At 36.7% G+C, this 26,501-nt stretch overlaps 1 long non-coding RNA gene across 2 annotated transcripts in view; it reads left to right on the forward strand.

Annotated features, from left to right (window-relative positions):
* The window catches only part of LOC114254005, a 107,558-nt gene that overhangs the window by 68,425 nt on the left and 12,632 nt on the right, over nucleotides 1-26,501 (forward strand). The gene's annotated exons all lie outside the window — the stretch shown is intronic.

Below are 26,501 nucleotides of genomic sequence, written 5' to 3' on the forward strand. Positions count from 1 at the left end.
TCAACACGCCACTCACCCCGCCTGCCTCTTCTTTCCGCCTCCTCCGCACCCTCCGGCACGCCACCCCACGCAAACGCCTCGAGGCGGTGTGAGGCGGTGGCGACACGCGGACCCGACGTTGCCGTGTTGTAAAAAGATAGGAGAAAAGGAAGACGGGGAGAAAACAGAGAAGGAAACTTAACTTAAACTTCGCTTTTCGAAAACTTTGTTTCTCTTACCTTTCCCTTTAATTATTCCACAGGTCGCAGTCGCGATTTTTATGAATGTAAAACATCTAATTACGATCACGATGTATTACGATGTTTTTTTTTTTTTTTTATTACGGTATAGAATTTTATATGTATATTATTATAGTCAAAAATAAATTTTTATGAATGCAAAATGATATTTCATGATATTACAGCATGTATATATATGTATGTACACGTGCTGTTATATTAAATTTTATAAAAGGCTTTTAGATGACTGCGTGAACTTTCATTACAGGTGCAGTATGATTCCGTTATAGTAACGATATTATTTACTTTGCATAATATATTTCTGCAAAAAGAGATATTGCAATAAAATATTTTAATATAAATCTCAAAAAAATTTTTAACTTAAAAAATTGATCTTTGAATTCAACAATTCATTAAAAATTTATTTAACTACCACAATAATCCCACAGATACTCACCAATAAAACCGATAACTGAATATTAAATTACAACAATTTAAGCATCTAAATAAAATACCTTTCTTGAGAACCATAAAATACATATAATCGTAAATAATCATTCAATTCCTCAATGATAATGATGAATTTTGTAATGCATTAATGCGTACTTTTTGCACGTTGTCGTAAATATACCGAGGCCGATTTGACGGCGAGCTTATATCGGTTATAGCCGGTTTTGTAATATCGATGAGAAAGAGTACTGCCGGAGTCGATACTCGTTGCTCGTGCGTGCAACGATGCACCGGAATGCATCGGGAGGCGCAGTCCAGACGTGCTGTCATTATTAATCTATGACCTAGGAACGCGCAATCCAATCAACCCCATTATGGAGTAATGTAATCAGCCGATAACTAATAATTATCGCGTAAGATTGTGACGGTATTTCGTTATTTTATCCGATAGTCCAAGAATCGATCGGCAATTATAAACTTAAAAAAGTTTAAGAATAACTAGTTTTTCTTGCACGCATTGCGCAATGAATATGTCTTCATGGCGTAACGAATCACCGATCTCATCAGAATCAGGTCTTTTTTAATAATAAGGGTAGAGGTCCTTAATTTTATTTTTTAAGACTCAAGATATCCGTATAAAGACTTGAAAACTCGCATGAGAGAAAAATTAAATTACGAAATAAGTGAATTTAGTTAAATTGTTTTTATAATTTTTCTCCCCGCATAAAGCTTGAAATTTAATCTACCACGCTTGGTACGTCTAAACTGGAATATCAATAAAATATTGATTATAATTTTACACATCACCGTATAACAACAAAAAATTGCGTCCTAAAAAGGTGTCTTAAAAGTTGAATCACATTAATAGCATTGTCCCGTTTTTATAAATTCGCCCCGTCAATACAGCGAACTCAATTAAAAGTTTCTAAAGCATCATGGAATAAGGCTATCGCAATGGGAACGCTTCTGGTATTGCAGTGTCTGGTCTCATTCGTCCCACTCGTTTCCAGACGGATTCTCGCGAATCTTCTCGCGCAGACTCAACCATTCGAAACCAGCGGTTTAATACGTCATCAATTTATCCGTGACGTCATATGAGGGTGAAACGATGACGTCATCGTTTGCACCCTCCGCGCGCGCGCGCGCGCCTCTATGACGATACCTACGCCACTCTTTATCGGACGCTTCTGCGCGTAGGTCAGTTATGGCAAGGGGATGCGGTGAGGTCTGTTATCAAGTGGGAGAAGGAAACAGGGAGGTGAGAGTCGGGGGAGAGACAGAGAGGGATGCGACGCAGGCCGCTCTTCCGTCGTCGACTTCAACCACCGCCGCGTGGCCTCCATTCATGCGTCACCCGATGCACCCCGCGCGCGCAACCACCCCTAGTCTCCTCGTATTCTCCTGCGTTTCCACGTATCTCTCTCTTTCTCTCTTTTTCTCTCGATCCTTCGACACGCGGTGCACGCGTGGCAGAGCGGAGGCGTCAGCACGAGTCGATGTCGCCCCGGTTTAATCAGCCGTAAGACGGGCACTTCGACACGTGACGAAACGCCGTGGCTGGGCTCTGCAACGTCGTCGGCGTGCCGTCACCTGTGTGAAGCGTCCGCTGATCCGGAAGAGCGCCGATTGAAGGGTAAGGTCGACTTCGATCCGGTCGCGGTAGGATGAAATCGGTGACACACAAACACACCGTTCTCAAGAACGCACGCCTCCATAAGCGTCGTCGTCGAGCTCGTCAAGCAGATGAAACTGTTCATCTTCGAATATTCATCTTCTTCTCATTTAAGTATTAACGTTTTTCCGCTCTGATGTACAGATTGTAAAATTAACATATAAACAGATTTTCAGTTTTATATATAAAGATTTCACTATACACCTCGGTTTAATTATATTGTAAGGACTGAAACCTCCAACTGTGCGTGTTGCAAAAGTGTTCTCCATATAGAATTCCGTAGACATGGACGGGTAGATAAATGTATTATACGTTTTCAAAGAGATAGAACCCGTACGCGATTGTGAAAGCTTAATCGACAATGCCGTGGCAAGAACAACGCGCAGTAATAAGAATTGACTGACATTCACGATAATACAACGGGCGCGATTATCGCGACGATCGTGTCGTGAGATGCACATAAATGTCGGTAATAAGATAAAGGCGGATAAAGTCATTTGCCTCTCGGTGGAATCGCGTTGATTTCGACAAGACAGCGATCGACAATGAACGACGTGTATCCCCCGCGGGCTAGCGTTCAAATAATATTATATATGTATTTCCAATCGATTCGTTATCAGCAAACGTATGTTAGACGAACAAGACTGAGTAGTAGCTTGAAACAATCAGCCAATGTCATCGATAAAATCCTGACAATTAAACGATACACTTTACATTTATGTAAATATAAATAATTTTAGAATTGAAATTATTCGCTTTTAACGATATTCACCTCATGGTCGCGCATTTCTCGTTATAACGTTCATTACGCCAGTAAGTCTATTTGATATTAACGACAAGGTATGCAGAGCGTACAACGTTCTAGCGCCACCTTGAGTAATTAGCGTGCTTGATTAATTAACAAAACCATCGCTAATGGCTTCGAAATAAATTATCGAGCTTTCGCGTGTGTTTCCCGGAGATAATTTTGAAATTTTTTTCTTAAAGACGCGAGTGTTGATAATAACGTATGTTTTTATCCTAGTTCGCCTTTTTCGCAATATATTATTAATAAAAAAGGGTCAACTATTAACTGAAAAACGAATTAATATATATATTTTTACATGCTAAAATAAACGCATGTACATACACATAATATTTAGTTTATTTAACCATAAGCTTATGAAAGAGTGTGTATTAATTAATTTTTAAATTATAATTCAAGTCATAATTAATTTTTAAGTTGACTTAACCTTTTGGTCATCATACATTATAAAAACAGATCTTATTGTGATTCCATCGCTACGTCATTCGCGACACGAGAAAATGGAGCACACACGTGCTAAGATATTTCAAGTCCTGTGAGGTTAAAGGCAATTGGCCGTAGCTAAGAGACAAAAGTGGATACAGACGAACAATAATTTAAAATGCATCTCACTTTATACAAATATCGTTGAATATTTATAAGTTAAAAAATAGAATGTACAGAACAGATCGCAAAGATTGAAACAATTGAAAATCTTGATTTTTCAATTCGTGGTTTGAATACTTTTTTAAGTATATTTTATTTATAAATTACTATACAACTGTATTTTGATAAAACTAGAAATGTATTATATATATATATATATATATAGGAAATCTGTAACTAAAAATTCCGTTCAGCTATACGTATTGGAAAATAAAACTTTATATTCCTCAAAATTATGTATAAATTTGCGTTGTCAAAATTATGCAAATAATTTAAATACACTAAAAATATCGGTTTTATAACTAACTTTATCGCGTATTCATTTCTGTCTCTTGAAACAGTTATGTATGAAATAGCATGATTCTTATGCATGATTATTCAATCAATGATAAAATTAGTTATCACGAAACTCAATGGAACGAGAAAAGCACGAGAGGCGGCAAGTAGAGAAAGGGAATAAGGTCGTTCATAATCGATACGATGGAACGAAACCTTCCGGCAACACTCGTCGGCGTCCGTAGCGGTGATAATCGCAATAGACGCATGTCTGATTTAAACAGATGAGTTTTCATTTGCCTAAAAAGCAGTTTGCCTCGACACGTTAATATTATGATGATTATAATGTAGATACGAAGATGAGCCGCTTTTACGTACATACTTTTTTGTCCCGTGCGCTTAGCCTCATGCAAGTTGATTTTGTATTACGTCATTTCTTAGCTGTAAACTTTTACATTTAAAATTAATAATTCACAAAATAATTAATATGTTTCTTTAAACAAAGAAAGTATCACGATCGACGATATAAAATTATTTTAGGACATATTACGATTTCTCGAAAAAAAACCAAGTTTAGCTGACTGCTCACACTCTCAGGAATTAATTCGCAAGATCCCATCTTTACTGTTAAACAATTTTGCATCTATAGATATCTCGACATTAAAACAAGCGCCGTTTCTTTTACATTGACCTCTAAGTACCTGTGGTTGAAAGGATATGTGGGACACTCTATGTTTATACTTGTACTACTAATGTCACTCAAAATTGAATCTGTGTTCTCTATGTAACGCTTAAGATGTATGGAAATCAGAGGGTTACTACAGAGTAAAGAAAAGATTTAAAGAAAAAAATCTTACATATCAAAAACGTAACTTTCCTAATAAAAAAAGATGTACTTATTTATTCGCAGTTAATAGAGATCGAGACAGTGGACAAGTATTAGGAAAGACAAAATCTTCCCGATCGGACGGGATGATCGGAAGATGATCGTTTATATAATATTCAGCCGCTCTGGGGAATCTGTCGCTCATCTTGCGCGGCGGTCCGGCAAACAATTTGTTCTTATTATTCAACTCGGGGCCGGCGTATGAACTGTTTAATGATTTTTTTAATAAACTTCCGGGCACTTTGTACCACGTCCTAAAGATCGTTGTACCGTGTATGCACGGGAGCCAACGCGGCGCATAATCTTTTATTACACTGTGTGATGACCTTTCCTCCGTGAGCTAGTAATGCGCTCTATCAGTGTATATAAAAGGACGAGCACGACGATGCCAGTGAACCTCCTCTGCCCGCGTACTACCCTCACACTCGCTCTGTCTCTCTCTTTTCCCTCAATCGCCGGGCAATGGAGAATTATTTTTTGCGGCATTTATAGAACGTGACTCGCTCGTACAGAGCGAGGCATGCGATTAATATATATAAATCAGTCGATGTGTCTGCAAAAGGCGTTCCGTTCGAATGCGGCGTTTAGCGAGGGAAAAAAGAGCTTTTCGCAACAAAAAAAAAACAACGCGTAGCAATTTAATTTACCCCGCCAATTATCCGGTCAATTGAGTTGGTCTCCGATTTCCCGACACGGCGCGATTTTGCATTCTTCGATAGTAACATCGAAACGCGCGGCGTAGATTTCATTTTGAGTGTAACGCGACACAGATCGAGAGATGAAGCCATTTTCACGATAGCCGTGAAACGCGGAATAACATCCTGTGAGAGTCTGAGCTTTTTGAGTCGTCGCAATTCCCGTCAAAATTATAACACTTACCAATAAATCTATCTTTGTGTTTACTCATTGAATTTGTTAACTCTGTACACGTGTAGAGAAATAATAAAATAGATTACATATTTTTTATTGGCGACTGAACATATTCAAAGTAAGGAATTAGCCCTCGAAAATAAGCTAGATTTTTCATTTTTGGCAACTATCTGATTTCGCTTGATTCCACATTTTTACAATTCAATCGAAAAGCCGGATAGCTGTTCAAGTTTCGGATTGTGAAAGTCTTTTTTTTTCCTGCTTGTAAATATTTCATATTTTCATAAAAATATGAGCATTTTTATGTTATTTGAAAGTAATCTGTTTCTGTGTAAACAATTGCTGTAGTATTAAGTATTCTTTTAAAATTAATTAAATGTTTGCAACAGGCGAGCAATGCTGCATTTTGTTCTGAATAGTTCAAACGATTCATCAGTGGCTGCATTCCAATATTAACTGTCAGTATCGAAAATCTATAGTGCATGTAACGTGTTCTATAAATTTTTAGTATTAACAATGAATATCAGAACTCAGCCAATATTATCGATATAAAATAGTCAATTTTAATACACGAAACAATAAAATGTACTTTTTAAATCTCGTGGAATAAAATGTCATTCTAAAAGAGTGAAAATAAAGCTTGTATACAATTTTCGAATAATTTTTTACAATATATATAATTCTTATTATATTTCTTTGGAAGAAGAAAAAAACTAAATTTATTATATTAATTTTTTCATATAATTATAATTTTACGATATTCTTTCTAATTAAAGCCTATATCAGACTATGCATTAGAAATTGAGAATTGCAAATTAAAAATTAAAATTTAATTAACTCGAACAAAACGAATTAGAATAAAAATGATTTGATTGGTCGAATTCTAATAATGGGTTAATAAAGGTAGATACAGAGAATAGAATAAAATAAACTTTTAACTACACACAGAAATATATTTATTCTGCCGTCGAGAAAACCGATTACTTAATTTACTTTTTTCCTTTTAATAAGTAAAGTTATTTTCAATAAAGAATATTTTCTCTCTTGATAATAGTCTTAAAATATACACCCACAAAAAAGATTTTTGAATCTAATGTTATTACTCTTCGATGTATCATAAAATAGGATCGATATAGCGCCAATCATATTTTTTATCAAAGAAGGAATATTTTATTGCTAAATGGAAAGTTCTTAAATCTAGGATAAAATGACTTTTGATGTTATCTTATTAATTTTCTTAGAATAATTTAGTAAATTTGTGACAATCTTATGATATTTTAGATTTAAGAATAAACCGATCTGAAGATAGAAATTTCTAATTTAATCTTAATTTTGTTTTATTATTATATATTTGCATTTATTATCATATATTTGCAAAAAGAATTTATACTTTTTTGAAAAATTTATACTTTTTTTTCTGCGTGTACCCGTCTGTCAAATCTTCTCGACACATTTCTGTTCGAAATGAATTTAATTCATTTCATTTAATAAATTTCTTAAAAATGGAATATATATAAGGAAATGAGATCTATGTTATATCAGACCTTTTATCTCGTTTGCGACATTGTTAAATGAAAATTTAAATTCAAAAACCGCTACCAGTTTTCGGCACGTGACGCTCGCGTGATTGCGCATCACGGCCGATTATCGGGCGCCGCCGTCGAAAAATTTCGTCGGCTATGCGACTCGCCCAAGGCGATTTCGAAGGTCTGATGGAGGATTTTTAGAAAGTGGCGCGCGATAAACAACACATTGAATAAGAACACGATGAACAAGCCAATTCGAGACAAAAATTAGAAGACCGCGCACATTCATCTTGAAGAATCGATTCGTCAAGCAAGTATTTATACAGAACGTTTGAAGTTTGAATCCAGAGTCAGAGTCTTTTTTTTTTTTTTAGCGAAAATGACAGATCTCGTAAAATGTTTTTCACATCAACATTGCGTATATAATCAAGAAATGTACCGTCTCGAATATTATCAACTGATGGCTTTCTCCACATCAGTTTCTCGTGCAATTGTCGCAGTTCGGAGACTATTCAATATCACAAATAACTGACATTTATGCAAAAATCAGAATAATGTCGATACAAAAGTGAGTTAAATATGAATTAAGAAGTAAAGCTATAGACAGATGACATTTAAAAATGATATAATTTGATGAACGGACGAATGAATGATCAATCTTAAATCCTGTGCTATTTAGACGTGACATTATGGTTCCTGCAGTTAAAATGTTAGTTATTATTTTTAAAAAACGGACACGTTTAGATGCATTGTCTGACTTTTAATCTCCAACTTTTTATTTCTTACCAGGACATTTCATTCATAATTCTACTAAATTACGCTTGTATATTTGATTAAAGATTTCAACGTAATACTCAAAATTAATTTAAAAATATTGTAAAAATTGTTTATTTAGTGTAATTTAGTAATAACTCTTTGTATGATACAATCTAAGATAATTTCGAAATTTCATTAGTGATGCATTACTCTTTTTTAATTGTTTAGAGTTTAGGATATCATAGTAATATTGCATATTCGAAAACATAACGATATTATATACATCAATAAGGATTTTTTTAAACCGTTCTTGATTTGAATCATTTAAAATCATTCAAAGTAAAATTGAAAAGATGATACCATTTTTTATACCGCAAGTAAAATTACATTGATTAAATATGAATTTATTATATGAATTATAAAATTACACACACACACACACACACACACACACACACATACATTGATTAAATTCATATGAAAATATGAACTTTATGAGATATCGATTTGTAAAATTTTTGAATTTTACAAGTAAAATTATAATATTCGGAAGTTGCTACTTAAAATCGGCAACCTGTCGGCACCGTCAGTGCACTCGCGGCGAGAAAGAAGGAAGCGACGATCTGTGTTCGGCAGGACTCGGTGGGGCGGAAGGACGAAAGGAAAGAGAAGGAACCGGTTATCGGTTCTCGCACAGACAGGAAGAATCAGGCGAGGGTGAGAGGCCGATATTACGTAATCGTGTGCAGACTACAAGCCGCGAATTGCACGACGGAAAGCGATTGTCGCTCGGATATAAACACGCACATCTACGTAGGCAATATTAAGTGTGATATGTACATAAAAAAATGACTTTAACATAATTTCTGTAATACGATGTTGAAAAAATTGTCATTGTGTATAAAATTATGCAACACTAATACGAGTGGAAGTCAGAATTGTTTATAGCAAACTAGCAAATTTTATTATAAAATCAAATATACAACGTTTCGGCCCTTTTATTTTGAACCTTTATCAAGTATACAGTAGCGTTAAATAAAATAACGTGTCGCAAAAATTGTAATTTTATCGTATCCTCAATGTAAAACTGAAAAATTTTTTTTAAAAAGAGAATAGAAAAAACGAAACAATTTACGCGAACTCAATTCGTGGACTCAGAAATTTTCTGTTTCAAATGCACGTCCGTTTCAGCTGGTCAAAAAGAATATATATATAATTAAAAGAAGTTTAATACAAATTTTTGTGATCGAAAGATTGAAAACTCAACATGTAAAAGCGGTTTTAGAATTGTAACAATGCTTTGAAAATATTAATCTGTAGTTTATAAATTAGTTTTAATAATTTTTTTAAATTTAGTAATAAAAATGACGTAACATATGGGAAAAATTTAAACTTTTATTAATTGTCTAATTTAGAGCAGTATTCTACGGCAGCGCGCGACCAGTTAATTCGAAAAAACCTATTTAAGAAAGCAAAGTATCATTACAAGCTCCTCCTCCTTACAAATTATAATTAATAACACGTGTCCGAGTATAATTACATCGCTATTACATAACATAATTTTAATTACAATCTAAAATCTCTTTATTGCCGCGCTAATTACAGTACACATAACCGTTAGTTATATTTTCTTCTAATCTTAAGTATAGTAAGTATTTTTAATTACGATGGAGACAGACACACATTTGTCAGAGAGTTCAACCACGAATAGCGTATATTGTGCAATGTTAGTGACTCTGTCACGTAATCCCTGCGATCTATCGATATTCACGCACGACTCGTAAATATAATAATAAGTGAACGAAATCACTTACAGAAGATAGGAAAAACACGAGTCCGGAGGAACGCTTTCTTTCCGAGTTACAATCACTTTTTGTTAACACAGAGTTTGATGAAAAATACCTGTCAAAGTTACGAGTACTGTTATTTTCTTTCGCAGCAAACAACTGTACTTGCGATCGTAGATCTTAGGATCTTGCGTTGGAGAGAATCAACATACGCTGGTATTAATTTCTATTTAGTTTGAAAGTTAAGATAATGTTCGTGAAGATAAAAATGTATTGTTACGTCAGATGGATAGGTGCTGCACTGTATCTTGTAGAATAGTAACTCTAATATTATATAATCGAGGTATTTATTATAAATAATAAATTATAGTTAATTCATAAATTGCACGTTATATTTTATTCAATATAAGGTAGAATATAAAAATCTCTGATATAGAGTAATCTATTTATTAGAATCGAGGAAGGTCACTTATTCTATATATTTCGCCAGAAATTTTTATTAAAGGTCTATATCTGTTCTAAGCGTTGTCGTGTGTGACCTGCACTGACACCCCTCAATTACACCTGTTCTGAAATTAGAGCCACGCGTCGCATGCGTAAACTTGTGAGAATGGGGCATGAGCGTTCCTCTGGCAAAGTAATTCCGCGATGCAGCGTAAGAGCGTAATTTCCCTTTCAGCGTGAATGAGATTAAAGCGTAGCGCTGAATGCGTGGGCCGCCTCTCTATAATGGAGCCGCGGCGCGTGTCGGTGAATCGATCTTTAAGAGGGTAACTTCTCTTTTTTTTTTCTACGTCGCGTTAATAAAAAGTAGCTGCACATTATCGTCGATTACCGTGATACCTCTATTTTATTGCGGATATTCGAGAACGTACCTGAACAGACTAAAGGACGATGTGTTTGCGGGAGCAGTAGAGTATCGGACTTGCATGATCTATATTAATCGGCTGTAGCGGCATCTATAATATTCTGAATATCGAGTGCAAATCTCTAATAAGAAAAGTCGTTGTAAAGCAGTCTGGTCTAGCATTAAATTGTATATAAATATTTTATTCGTTTGAATATCATAATTACGATTTTAATTAGAAAAGTAGATAAAACTAGTGATAAAGAAGGCGCCTCAGAATTGGCATTTTGACGCAAATGTATACATTTAGATTCTGCAATATATCTGTGATCGTGTAGAAGTAGAATTGGCGAAAAAATAAACTTATTTAATTGTAGTGTTGAATTGCATCCAATTTGAATTATTTTTAATCACTCTTATAAGTCGCCCATGCTTCTAAATATGTTGCTAATTTAACTAAAACAATGGAGTTAAAACAATTTAACTCAGAGACAATAAGAAATGTTAAATTTTACTCAAATTTAGTTTATTATTTACTAGGTGCCAACGTATAAACGCCGTTTACTTTGAAACAATGTAATTACAAAATGAGATTATTAGATGAGGTAATTCTCTTTTTAATTGTTACATTTTTTGTATTAAAATACTAAAAATTTCGACACATATAGAAGTTAAAAATAAAGCCTTGTATAATTCAAAGGATTAATTTAAATTTCATTCTTTAGTATTTAACTGTATAGGCACACGATGTTACTTCTTATGAGATTGGAAATAAAATATTTGCAAAGCGGCACATTCTCACACAAAAAAAAAACATTTAGTTCGACTCTCACGCGATGGAAATGCTGAGGCTTATTTTTCACTGTCAATTCTACTTCTATATATACGAACAGAAATATGTACATTTGATATGCGAAGTACACTTTATACCGAAATATCCATTGTTCGATTAAACAATATAGTTCAGTCGACATCCTCCCACCTTTAAAATCATTGTGAAAATTACACAATTACAATTAAATTAATTACAGCTCACTTGATTGGAATTTCAACTCTTTACACTTCTATTGCGCATTATTTCAAAAATTGCATGGAAAGAGCTAAATGTAATGTTAATAAGTTATATTGAGATTAGTCCTTTTACGAACACAGTACATTCACAAATATTCGGAATAGTGTTAAGTAAAATAACAGTCGATAGAAATTTTCGCTCGTCATGTAATCAACAACATATCATTTTACACCAGCATTGCAAAAATAATGAGGCCGATTAATAGCAGAGCTCTTCTATTTTTATCATTAATCTTAAAGGAGTATTGTCACGTGTAAGCAGAGAGCTAAAGACGGCTGGAGACTCAACAGCTGACTTGAGAAATCGCAAGGAGTATCGGGTGTGAAGAGCTCGATCGATCGAGCAGGGGCACGAAAACGGCGGGAGACGAGTCCCAGCGAGGATTATTGCTGTCGATGTATACAACGCGTAATAAATCGATTAATAAAACGCGCGTGGGTGTCGGTGTTGTACGCGTGGGTGCCGACCGTGCGTGCGTGTGTGCGAACGGTATCGTCAAGAGGCGGTAGCGCGGAATCGTTTCACGGAATGGAAACCGGATAACTGCTGCTTTCAATGCAGCTTCGATCCGAGCACCGGCGATTACCCGCACCGGGGAAACTATCTGCCGTAAAACGATCGGCGCATAAAATCACAGACGTCGTTAACCTCCCCCCCCCTCCCCCCTCGGTTAACCATCGCCGCGACCCGTCGACTTTTCATTCATGCCCGGCGGCAACGGCGCGGCGCGGTGCGAATTAATTCGGCAAAACGCGTCGAATCGATCGTGACGGATTGGATTAACGAGTACGGCGAAATGGCAACACGTGAGTGACGAACTCGCTCACGAATCCGTTACATCGTCGATTAATATAATGTACGCACCGAGATTAATCTAGTTGATTAAACGGAATATTCAGCGTGTCAAGGGTTATTCGTTATATAACTATTTTATTTAAGGACTAATTCAAAATTCGATTTAGGATTCGATTAGGACTAAAAATAAAGAAATAAGTCTTCTCGATTAACCAGTAATGACAAATATCTTATATGTGTTTCTTTAAATACATTTTTCATGTAGAATTTTACTCGGAAATGTATGCATTTTTATTTGCTGGATTAATTTAAGTGGCTCTATTATACGATCGGCTTTAAAGAATTAACCTTTAGCAGGACTAAACTCAGGATCTATAATATCCTTTATGTTGTTGCTTTATTTTTCCTTCCGAATGTCACGTATTAAATGTCGTTTAAAATCATCTAATCTAATTTCGATATTGTTTTTCTGACTCGATATAAATATCTTTACACTGTTTATAGAATATAAAACAACAACACGTTAATTCATAAAAGGTTAATTAGGATAGGTAAATTTTGATACCTTAGTTAATTTCATTAGAAGGAACTACATATTTTACAAACCTTACTTTTCAGAAAAAACGAAAAACATTTGATAACATTAAATATATAAAGAGAGAGAAAAGGTTCTGGTTTCTTAATGTTACAGTTTTGTACCGAAACAACAAATTTTTGGAACAGAGTCTTATAAACAAATTTCGATAGTCTTAGAATAAAGTCTTCCAAAATAAAACTTAATCTTAAACGCGTCTTCTTACACAAAAACGATTCTTTTCACTGAAATATCTAAAAATTTTGTAAATCTGCAAATAATTTTATTAAACCATCAAAATAAATATATAGGACGCTTGAACTGATTGTATGTGTTAAAGTGTCAAAACTTTTTACAGCATTGCTTATATTATGCTTGAATCTTGCATAATAATTTTGATGGTCTAATAAAATTATTTTTAGATTTATATTATCTAGGTAAAATCTTTAAATACTCTAGCAAAACCGTTCGTTCCGCGTATTATTATCGCACTATCTAAAAGAGCGACGAAGCCGTTGGCGCTCTCACGCTGAATAAAAATAAATTCAAAAAAAAAAGATTACGTTTCCACCTTCCCACGAGTAAAGTGCAACGTCAAGTGCCGCGCGCGAGGTTCTCCGCGTCCGAAAACGAAGGGAAACGCACGGCCGATGGTGCGACATGATTTAACGGCGATCGTTACGTTTATTGTAGTGTCTCTCTCGCACGCGTGTGTGCAATCTCCTCGCCTACATAATTCAGTGTCTCGAAGAAAGTCGACGCATCTCCGTTGACTCGCACTTTTTGGCGGCGGTCGTGCCCCACACTTTCCCACGTTTATACCAGATATTATATCAAGCGTCACGGACATTAGTATCAACTAGGTGCATTTTCTAAAGATGTCGTGTATTTTTCACATGTGTATATATCGTGACTAGGTTCGTAACAAAAAATGGGCAATAATTGTCAGCTGGCGCTCGCCAGGTGTCCTCGGACGCGGTGTTAAAGGACGATTACTCTCCCGTTAACTTATAAAATGCCGCTACACGTTTGCATCGAGCGTGGCGCTCGATCGCGTCTGATTTTTTTTTTTTTAGAAAACACAGAAAACATAGAGAAATTTATAAACAACACCGCCGTGCCTAAAGGATTATTATCCCGAGGTAAAATAAATCTTATAGCTATATCCTACTCTATTCTCTTTCTCTCTCTCTCTCTCTCTCTCTCTCTTTGTCTGCCTTCGATCGAGCTCTAGCGCGTTCTCTCTCCGGCTCGATAGATCGGAGAACGATGGGCGATTAGCGCCGCGTGTGAAAGGGAAAGCGAGTGGTCGACTTCACGGAGGAGGACGATCGACTCGACAGCATGGCGCGGTTCGAAACGACTCTCTCCTCCGTACGTAACGCGCCGCGTTCGCCGTCTCTCCCGCGCGCTCTCCTCCATCCGCGCGTCTCACTCCTTTTTTTTCTTCTATCTTCCCCTTTTCGCCCCCCCCCCCCCGGCGTCCGTCCTCTCCTCCCCCTCGAATTTGCCGGTACATACTTTTTTATTACGGACGTGCGATTCAGAAATCGATGAATAGGTGATTTGTCGGGCAGATCCGTTCCGTTGGATTCTTCGAGATCCTTCCAAGCCGTTATTATATCGACACGTGACGAGAATGATAGGAGTGATTTGAACTTACGTAATATTAAAATAGATGAATATAAATAATTGCAAACGCTGAATGAATTCGGATGAGCCGTGAATTTTAGTATCCGATTTGAGAGCTGGTTGTATAATTTTATTAAATGCGTCTTTTCAGCTAAAAATATATATTGTAACTCAGTTGTGATGTTTTCATCATTACGAATAATTAGTTCCGTATGTTTTAAAAAAAGTTGGAATTTATTAGCAGTTTGTAGCTTTTAATTTAAATATAATTATGACATGCTTGTTGAGTATTAAAATATTGAAATTTATAATATCCGTCTTATGTTTATAATATCTTGTCTTTTTTATTTTTTATTTTTAGAATTGCTTAAGGCAGATGAAATAAATATTACGATTGTTCATTCTTTTACGTACGTTTATATCCGTTTTTACATAGCTTTCTTCGAATCTTAGATTTTAATTGTAAATTTTATGTCATTCATTATAGTCACGCAATGTTTGCCAATGATATTCAATATTTAAATTCGTCGCATTAAAATTATTAAATTTTACGCAGTAAAAACGTCAGTGTGGCAAAAACACACACAGAGCATAAAAAAATGTAACATAAAACACGAAAGAAAAGAGAAACAAATAAACAAGCTTGTTTAAATGGTTTTTGGGAATGGAAATCTGCTTGTTAAAACACGTTCCTTAGTCGCATTTTTAATTTTGTAAAGATAATTTATTTTAACGCAGTTTGGTACTCTCGTCGTGTTATACGCCGTAAGACTGCTGCGGAATGGTCGACCGCGAGAAAAATTGTGAATGAATCCATCGTAATTGCAAGGTTGAGATTTTATGGACCGGATTACCATACTTGCGTTATGTAGAGCCATGCAAATACTACGAGAGACCATTCATTATAATTGGCTTCACTATGATTAATGGATGGTATTACAGGGTGAAGAATTGTCGGATTCATTACAGCTCATAATCAGTCAGTTTACATTTTCATAATATATGCAGTTGCAACATTAAACTTCTCTCTTCAATCGAGTGTATCGGTACACGGTATATCGATTTCTCGTACACGTAGGTAGATAGCAAAATGGGCGGCAATCTTCTCGCCGACATTTTCCCCAAATTTTATTAATTCAATGTGCCGGTCGGGAATGAAATAAAGATCGTATTTCGCGGTCAAAATTGAGTTATTCCTCCGCGTGTGGCGGACTGTATATTATTGCAATATTTCCATTTCTTAATTACACTTTATCTCCCCCCCTCGATCTCACGTGCGCGAGAATATGAATACTCATTCCGCGCTTACGCTGAAAAAGCGTGCGGGAACACGGCGTGGAGGCGCTATTATTTACATTGTGCGACACGCACGTCCCGATGTTTTCTATAATTTGCCTTGCGACACTATCTCCATAGGCGATCGATCGATCGATCTCGCGGCGCGTACAGTACACGCACCGCGGATCGCGATTGCTCATACACGGATGTACGGGATGCGGGCATGTCGACATACACGCGCGCACGCACACGCGCGAGAGCAGCCGCAAGGATGAGAGCACGAGTTTCGCGCGCGTACCTACATGCATCTTGGTGTTTCCGCGTTGCTATGCTAATGAGAGAGCGTCCCGACCGTCGAAGGCGGCTTATCCTTGGATGGACTTCTAGCTCGCAACGTCAGAGATTCGAGTCTCGATCGCACTGAAATCGAAAAACGTTTTGTCCTGCCGGACGTGGGAGACAAGCGCGATTCTTTCTCTCTCTCTCTCTCTCTCTCTCTCTCTCTTGATTGATTGATTTTTATTTTAGAAAATTTTATTCTATCCAGCAGAAATGTCGAAATTGAATTTGTCTGTTTGTAAGATTTTGCTCCATTTTTTTGGTACAAAAGTTTAGTTTCTTAAAAAAAAATTATTAATACTTTATAAACTCATCAATGATGCAGAATGAATCTTACGTCTAGACTATGTAAAAATAATGCGAGTGGATCGAATGTCGAAAGATAGAAACTTTGTTGTAATACCGTTAGCTGGAATAGCTCGTTAACTTGACCACTCTTAATTTCATCCGTTAAAAAAAAAACGAGAATAGTTGTAAGAGCCTCAAAATAATTTATGACTTTACAGGCCTTGTGTCTCATAGAAATTTAACATTCTTCTTTTTATAGGGTGACTATGCTAATGTAAGAGAGCATCCCAAAGATCAGGTTTATCCTTGAACGAGATTCGCACTAGAACACGACGAGTTCCATTAAAATCGAGATTTCGTCGGCAAAAAACAACAAGATTTCTATCAATCGTAAAAAAGAAGATTGATATGATAAACATGACACAATACATACGGAAAAAAAGTATGAAAATATGGCATGATTGAAAATGTATAAAATGCAACGCTATAAATTTAAAAAAGATACCTTATGCAATAAGTCACGATTTGGCGCGTTACTCAATCAATATTTTATTTAAATAGTAAACAGGAAAATTGAACGTAGAAAAACGAAAAACTACTATATATAATGACATATGTCATATAAATTAAAATTCATGACAAAAAAATAACAAATGTGATACAAAAATACATCTTTTTTAATTTGTGAAATAGATTGGTATAAATGTTGATACAAATATATTTTGTTAGAAGAGTATACAAACTTTAAAATGACAAACAAGAGCTATAGAAAAAGAGGAGAGAGGAGATACTTCAGTTTATTAGATTCCTCCTATGAGTGGCCGGGATTAAGAGGCGTACGCTTATAAGACGCGTAGGTCTGAAGTGTTCCACTCAACGACACTAAGACGACACTAGAGGCAGATGGATGCCTCGAGGATGGATGATCGAAATCTCTCGTAAGCGCAGCGAAACATAATCGCGGATACATGAAATCCGGTCAAGCAGCACTAGTGAAGTATCTTATAGTATACATCTAATTCCAAGAGACCGTCGTATCGTTGAAACGAATTAATTTTAATATAGATGAGGTGATATTTTCTACATAAATTCTTTCATTATGGTGTTTTAAGACGTTTGTAGCATTATTATTAAAAGTAACGATCAGTTTAACTTGAGATATATTATCGCTAACTTTAATTCACGATTACGTTTCAGTTCGACAACACATATAGGCATGCAGTTTATAGAAATAAAAACATTTAAAAATTAATACAAAATATATTATTGAGAATCAAGCTTTGCTTCAACCGAAAAACGACACATTTTTTATTTTTATATTATTTATCAGCCCAATTTGTACTCATTGTAAATTTCGCTATATTTCAAGAAATGTTATTATGATCAATTTTTAAAAGAGCAATCTCTTTTTGGCGCTACCGAGAGTTGATTCCGCGCAAATTGTGTTCGTAATTGAATGGTCGCGATTTCGCTTTTACGTGACCCAAAAGATCTCGCAGGAGATTGGTAGTTGAATTGAAATAGCGCACGTGAGAAACGAAATTTGCAAAGTGTATGTTGAAAGATTAAGATCGTACAGCGCTGAATTTTATTTGACTTTACCACACCTTTCTAGAGATAAAACATAAAACATCTAATTATCATAAAATACACATATTTATTTTCGTAATATATAGTTTTGCCTATTAATGAATCTTTCGTCATTTATTAGTGTAAAACCAAGAATATCCCACTTTCGTGGCGAAACGCGGCTGTCGGGTCTTCAATTCACGCAAAAACATTACATCGCACTTAACGTTAGGCGTGCACAGATATATATATATATATATATATATATATATATATATATATACACACACATATATATGCGGGAAGAGGGATGAGCATATAAAAAGTGAATGCAGTCTTGCACGCCGAGGTGCAACTTCCGGATTTCGGCACGATCGAGCTCGTCGAATCTCGATACCGTTCGCGCGCGAGCTAGGAGGCCATCGTTCGCGCGAGTGTTTCGCTTCGGCGTCGGTTTTCTCTCCTTAGAAACGGTCTCGCTTCCCGGTAGGCAGTCACGATTATAATGCCATACAGAGAATCGACGCCGAGTCGTGGGGTCACACGCGGGGTCGCCGTCGGGTTGCAAACCCCCGTCGGGTGCGACCCGCGAGAAGAAGGAAGAAGAATACCCTCCCCCTCCTCTTCCCCCTCTCCTTCTCCCCCGTCTCACCTCCGCCTCCTTTGACCCGCGCTCTCACCCTCTATCGCCTCGTGGGAGAGTCGATATACGACCTGCGAGTAACGTCGCCGTCTCCGATCTGCACAAAGTCGTTAACGAGTCTCCTCGTTATCTTTAGCGCTTAGTTTTATATACATGTTATGTGTGTGTGTGTATGTATATATACACGTATACATATGTCGCATACACGTGCGTTGCTCACCTAGGCGGCCGGTTATAAGAGAACGGTGGAAAGTGGGAGAGACGGTGAATGCGAGGGAGGAAAGAGGAGTACGAGAGAGACAGAGAGAGAGAGAGAGAGAGAGAGAGAGAGAGAGAGAGAGAGAGAGAGAGATGCGCCTGGACACGAAGCTGGAGAATCGCGGGAAGGTCGTTCCCTCTCCCCTTCCCTTCCCTCTCTATTCTCCCCCCTTTCACCCCGCGCGGCCGATCCTCGAAGACATACAGGTACTTTCTCCCACAGTTTTTCGGTGCCGTCTTTAACATGCACGGAGACTGACGACGATGACGACGATGACGACAATGACGACGGCATCGTCGACGACGTCGTAACGCCTGCTAACCATATACGTAAGTCGCTTACGGATTGTTTATTCACTTTGGAAACCTATTCGTCGTCTGACATGTAATTCAAAACGAGAATTCATAATTCATATAGTAACCATAGTAATTCGAGAAAATTCTTGACTTTTTATTGACAACAACTTTGCTGTCTCCAATTTCAGAATAAAGAACAAAAAAACTTGTTATATAATAAATAATAAAAGCGGACACATATAGACTCGAACCTAGAAATAGAATTGAAATAGAGATTTTTATATTTCCAAAAAATTATAAAAAGAAAATTATAACATTTATTGAATTTCGAAAAAAAAACATACGTAGCAGACATTTCATTCTCTTCATCGTATGACAAATATACAAAAGGATACCATTCACGTTAAAAAATGTGCATGAAACAATTCTATGTACCATGCTACTATTGAAATCAAAATTAAATTCTGTTATAACGAACTGGAAAATTAACCGACCGCTCGAAAATATTACATTGACTGAATATTTTTCGAAGAATCTCCGAATATTTTTTTTTCAGTACCATAAATTCAGCCGATGAATTGATCCAAGGCAACAAGAATAACGGCGCGAGTCGATGCATAGTTCTGATTTATATAATTTATGTAAATACGCAATTTAGATCCGATTTGTTGCTCGGATCCAAGGTGAGCATTATAATCAAAGCGAATATTGCGTGTTTTAGGATTTAAAAGAGCGTCGTAAAAGTATAAGTTTTTCGAACTGGCGTGAATTATGCACACTATTGCTCGCTTTTTAACCTTAGGCTTCAAATGATGGAAGCTTCACGCAAATGTAGTTTCGACATGAGCGCTTTATTCTTAGTAACCCGCGGGGTTACTCTTATTTTTGGGCAAGTATCGACACAAGTAAACCTCGCAACATTCAATAACGGTGTTTATTTATACGAAACAACACAGTTGCAATTTGATTTGACGTGTGACATGACAAGTTATATTTTCATCGCGAAATTATCATATATAGGAGGCAACGGAGAAAAACCGTTTCCAAATAGTGTATATATCATTCCATCGTTTTCGAGATTGGCATCCAGTCTAAATTAACATTTACGCAACAATAATTTGTAGATGGCGAAAAATGATCGAGACGCGATATATCAAGTGTATCGCAATGCTCGAGAGCCTGTCGATTTCCTCACATATCTCTATGGCTGGTGAGGAACAACGATAGCGAGAACAAATTGCCGAGCGCAGAAGAGGATCAAAACTTTTCACGTTGCGCAAAGCACCTTCGCCGGCGAATTTTTTCAAAAGATGGGGGCGTTTTAAGATTTCGTTACGGCATCGTGCAATTTCACTGATTTACGATCCCTTCTCTCTATCGCTCGTACGACCGATCGTCTAACCGAGAACAAAAGGATCTACCACGCGGCCGGTTACCACTAGCCGGAGAAAAGCGATGGAGAGCGCAGCCAATTGTCCATTATTACCACTTGCATGAAATCATACGGATTACATGAAATCCTACACGAGAGTGGAGCTAGCATATTTTTAGCTCATGTTCTAATGAAAAAAAAAACAACAAATGTTCTCAGAAAAACGTGTGCCATCACTATTTACAATTTTTTGCGTTCCATTCAAGGAAGCTACCTTCAGATCTATCAGATCTTCAAGGAAAATGATAGATTAAAGGAAAAGAAATAAATTTAGAAAGAAGTATTTCTAGAAAATATATAAGTTTGTAAATATAGAGAGATGAATTTTCCTAAGCTTAATAAATATGTCAAAGTTCGTCGACATCTTGATACGGAGAACTTTTAATAAGATTTTTTTTAACAGGGAAAAACTCCGGATGATTATGTAGAAAAAAATATTTATTACGAACGTACAAGGGAAATAAAAGCGGTCGGAGTAAATCTTCTTAAAACATTTTCTCGCGAGAGGTCTGCCAAGTCTACCTACCGTCAATTCATTCTGGAGGTTGATTCCACTTCCGCGGAATGCAGTACGTCGACTTTGGTTATCGAGGAGAACCGCGCACGGAAAAAAAAAAGAAAGGCGAAGATTGTGGGAATCTGCACGGGTAATACCGGGTTTCATCGCGTTTGACAGATGACTAATGCAGAACTACTCCGCGACGGGGACGCGCACGGGCACCCGAGGTTGGTTGGCAGCCGAGCTGCCTACAAAGTCGTTAACAACGTTGCTTGGCCTTGGTCGTCGTTGGTTAACGGGCCGGGGGGATTTTTTTTTTTCAGATCCGATATCTGCTTCCTGCTATCTACTTTGTGGCTCCTGTACGCGCTTTATCATTGTCCCCCGCGTTATCTCGCATCGGCCGTATATTAATAATCCTCCCGCATATGTGTACGAGAGAGAGACAGAAAGAGAGAGAGAGAGACAGCGTGTATGTGTTATGTGTGTGTGTGTGTGTCTCCTTCGCTTAGCTGTTTAGCGCGTGTCGAGATCTCTACGATCCTTTATCGATCGCGCGATTTATTTTCGCGCGTGAGTTTCGCACGAGCTCGTCTCGCGCGACAGTGCAAAACGTTTTTCTTTTGACACGTTTTATCGCCCTTCTATGTGAAGACTTTAATATGCCGTTCCTCGGACTTGTATAATATAATATCGACAGCATATTTATTTTTTCTCGCGATTCAAAGACAATCGATTTGAGGCGCGATAACCCATTTCGAATTTCTCAATAATTCTTTAATACCCGTGATATCTGATACCGCAGTTATTACTATTACGTTACTTAGGAGCTGTGGCAAAGCTTATACGCAATTTTACATGTTGAAACGGTAATAACAAACAGATTGTAAAAGAAAGTAATTTGCTAAGCAGCGTATTCTCGAGATAATTGCGATAATTAGAAAGAAAAGATATACAGACATATACGTGATTGTCTGTAAATGAAGTTTTATCGCCGTTTAGGGACTGAACTCTCCAGGAGAAACGCTATTCGTGCGGAAATATTGCACGCAACGCTAAAGACAGAAAAACACTTACATATGTTTATATCGCAAAAAGACAGGTTCTTAGCCGCGCTTTCTTGAGTACACAACGTCGGCGTGAAGCAGATAAGATGTCAATGCGCGTTTATTAATTCCGCTCGTAAACGCCGATGAGAAAACAAACGGATAAAAGGTTGCCCACGTGATAGTGTGTGTTCCTCACGTGCGCGATAGTTCGCGTTTGCCGCGTTAGATATTCCGGGAGCCCGCGGGGATACGCGTTTTCGCAACAAGCGTGTCAATTATCTTATCAATTTATCGTACAGTCGCGACCGATTAGATCCGACTGCACCTTCAGCGCAGCTCCAGAAAAAGTCGTAATTAACTTTACAATCGAACGAATTTTCCTTTCAATAAGATTTTTCGCTCGTACGTTACAAATTTTCTTATATTATTTGTTTTTATAACTTATTTTATAATGCATAAAATTATCAGATTCATGTGTCGCGTCTTAGAGTATTACTATAAATTTAAAAGTTTCATAGATGTTTTATTATTATGTTTAATTCTTTTATTTTAATTTATTAAAAATTTGTGTTTACTTTTGATTCTTATGTAAAATCGCATTTTGTATTTGCAAATTTGGTAAAAGTAGTGTTATGAATTAAGTTTAATTTTTTAATTTTTTTCCAATAAATATTCGTGTAAAAGTTTACTTAGATCCACGTTTAAAAGTTATTTATCTTTTAAAACTCTAATAAGATAGAATTTTTATCGTATAAGCCATTTTTTCTTTTTACAACTGATTTCAAGACAAAATTCGGACAGTCACCAAATTTTTTATCGTTGATTAAGAAAAAGAGGAATAAACCTAAAATGCTTACAGGTTTAAATCTTGATACTTTTAACTAGTATTTTAGAACCTAAAACATCCTATTTATTGAATATTATAGAATTTATGTATTAAGACTGAATTTAATATGGTAGTCAAAACATAAGGTTATAAATAACAATTAAAAAGAGATACCTCAACTCTTCGCATATTACGTTAAGTCGAGCTTTCGATTTATCAGAGCACAAACCGCCTTCGATTGCTCATAGACCGCAGAGCGTTTCGAAACGCGTGGCAAATAGACAGCACGACCTTCCGTAATTCTTTATGATTGATCACAAAGCACATATGGATCGCACGAATCTGATTCCTCAGCCTCGGCCTATACATATAATATTCGATTGGAATACTTTCGCGTCGTATCGAGAGAGACGACTGCGACGGGGCGGCGCGGGCTGCAGTTACATTAAGTAACATTACTCGTTCCGCACGCCAATTACTTACGTTAAGTAACCATAAGAGATTCCTAGTTTTGTCGACTTCTGAACCTGCCGACGTGTGGAGACAAGCGGTAATTATGCGTTTGCGAGGACACGCGCGCGCGCGCGGATCCTCGCTTACCACTTTCATTTCTCCGATTACGGCGGAAGGCAGTCCCTCGTTCCTTCGCGCATCCTATCGACAAAATTCAATAAAATCAATTTAATAAAATAAAATAAAAACGTGTAGGAAACTCGAACGCGCGCGTGGTCCATCGATTGTTGGTCCGCGTGACGCGCGAGCGATGCACATTTCACGTCTGAAGAAAACGTTGCAAAATCTTTGTTTATCCTTCGGATGGCGCGAATGACGCGCGTATTAACGCGTTAGTCTATCCGCTAATGTGCACCTTCGTTGCCTCTGGCGTGCCACTGATCAAAACAAAAAAAAAAATTAAGAGAAAAAGAAAGGAAAGAAAGAAGCGACTTTTATCCGCCGGCAGAAATGTTAACGGAGGTAATGCGCGTGTTTCCTCAGCCAATCGTGCGAAACGTATCATTACTGAATTCCCGGGAATTAAATGCGAAAAATTGAAAGCTCCGGCTCATTTATCAAGTTACTCTTTCTCTTTAGAGAACGCTCGGTTCGTTATTCCGTTGTGTAAACGCGACTGACATTTCGCGTGCACATTTCGTATATATTTTTACTTTTTGTCTCACTTTTTTAAATTTGAAACAAAAGCAATTTGAGAGAATTTAATGTGAATCGAATTCCTCAAATTTCTTCCTTTTCACCGTGCATTATTATCTGTCATCACACGTGAAATCTGTCAGCATCTGTTTTTTTGTCATACCGTTCTTTTTTTAAGCGACTTTATTCATTCATTTCGAAATACCGCTCAAAAATTTTCTCTCGTCACATTCTTTATTACGTTTGTGCAGTTGAGAAACTAAGAATTTCAGAAACTTTTTCATTCAAGAAGCCAATTTGCAGGGAGGCTACAATCTCGCCCTTCGTATACATAAATCACATCTCCAATTTTGCGCTCAAATCGATCACGAGCTATTCCGCGATCGCGATCGGTTTCTCCTCGGCCGAGCGAGGAGCATTCCCATCGCTCGGAGAGAAGAGCCTCTCGATTAAGTATCTCTCCTTTACTACGGAATTGGGTATATCCTCGGCGAATGGTGCGCGCGACCTCGCTGTCCTGCGCGTATAGGTCGTTTCACCTGTCACCTGGCACAGGAACGAAAGAGAGAGGACGAGATCGCTGCGGGCGAAAAAGGAAAGGACGAGCCAATGAGCGAGTAGTCGCAGACATCCCGATTGACCGGAATCGCTCGGCTATAAGATCCATCAGCCTCCTCTTTGGCTAGCCGACTAGAAAAAAACGAGGTCATTCGCCTGCGTCGAAATTAATGGGTCAATATACACAATATGCACAATCAATCGAAAATTCTCTACGAGGTACCTCTACGTCGAACGATTAATTTTCTCTTCATTACCGAGGTAAACATACGACAATTGATCACTCCCTCTCTCTCTGTATCTCTCTCCGGATTTCCTCACAAGTGATATAATTTACATGTAAAAATATTTTATATTTTATTGTTTACCAAGGTTAGCAGTATGTCACAATTTATTATTCAAAATTAAACTGTCAAACCTGTCATATAAAAATTTCTAAGAATAAAATAATTCAATAATTTCTCTATTGTGACCTACATTCCTAAAAGAAGCGTTTAATTCTGTAGATATTAAATGCTTTATTTGTATCTCCATTTTTTAAATACTTAAAAATATTTTAGTTTTAAACATTGTTCCGATAAAATTAAAACTGTTAAAGACTTTAGCTTTAAAATTAAAATACTTTTAAGTATTAAAAAATGGAAACAGAAATTAAACATTTCAATAACTTAAAATTAAACATTTTTTTGTGAGTGTATATATTACGTAATACGATTAATGCCTTATTAATACATTTTTTAAATAAATTCTTAACGATTACAAATAAATTTAGTATCAAAATGTGACTTTGAGCAATACGATAGAAAATATTCTCGTCCTCAATTCATAAGTTAATTCATAAACCAAAGTTAATTCTTTTCTTAATTACCGTCCCATGCGATCCATTTCATTGTTTATGAAACGCGGATATTTCTATCGCTTAGATTTAAATAAACAAGACACAGCGAACCTCGGAAATCGAATTGCATGTCTGAGTTTATTCGCGCAGAGATATAAAAAAAATATGTTGCCGCCAAGGTGGACAAATACGTGGCGGAATAGCGTTCTCCACGACAGTTCAAGGAAGAGCGGTACATTGCATTTCGAAGTTGCTTTACCACAGTGTGTACATAGGTACGCCTACGTACGTGGGTGTAGAAGAGATCGCGGTCATTAAAACGCCACTGGAAATCTAGCGGGATGCGAGTGCAAGGCAGCGATATTCAAATGAATGCAAAGCACCCGGACGCTAAGCGACAAATTTCAACGATACCGATAAGGATTGCGATGAAAAGTTGAAGATATTAAGAGTTTCTGAGTATGCAAAATATATTCTTCAAAAATTAAGTAATTAATTGAAAGTTTGAGAATAAATGAAAGAGAGGAAAAGAGAAAGAACAATTCCGTGTACATATAATTAATTGAAATCTGTTAAACCGAAAGTTAATAATTATATTATGTGCGATACTATTGAAATTATAATCTTGATAATATCGAAAAAAAAACAGCATATATTCGAATTATAT

The sequence above is a fragment of the Monomorium pharaonis genome, chromosome 4 (genome assembly GCF_013373865.1).
Source record: "Monomorium pharaonis isolate MP-MQ-018 chromosome 4, ASM1337386v2, whole genome shotgun sequence".
Lineage (NCBI taxonomy): Eukaryota > Metazoa > Arthropoda > Insecta > Hymenoptera > Formicidae > Monomorium > Monomorium pharaonis.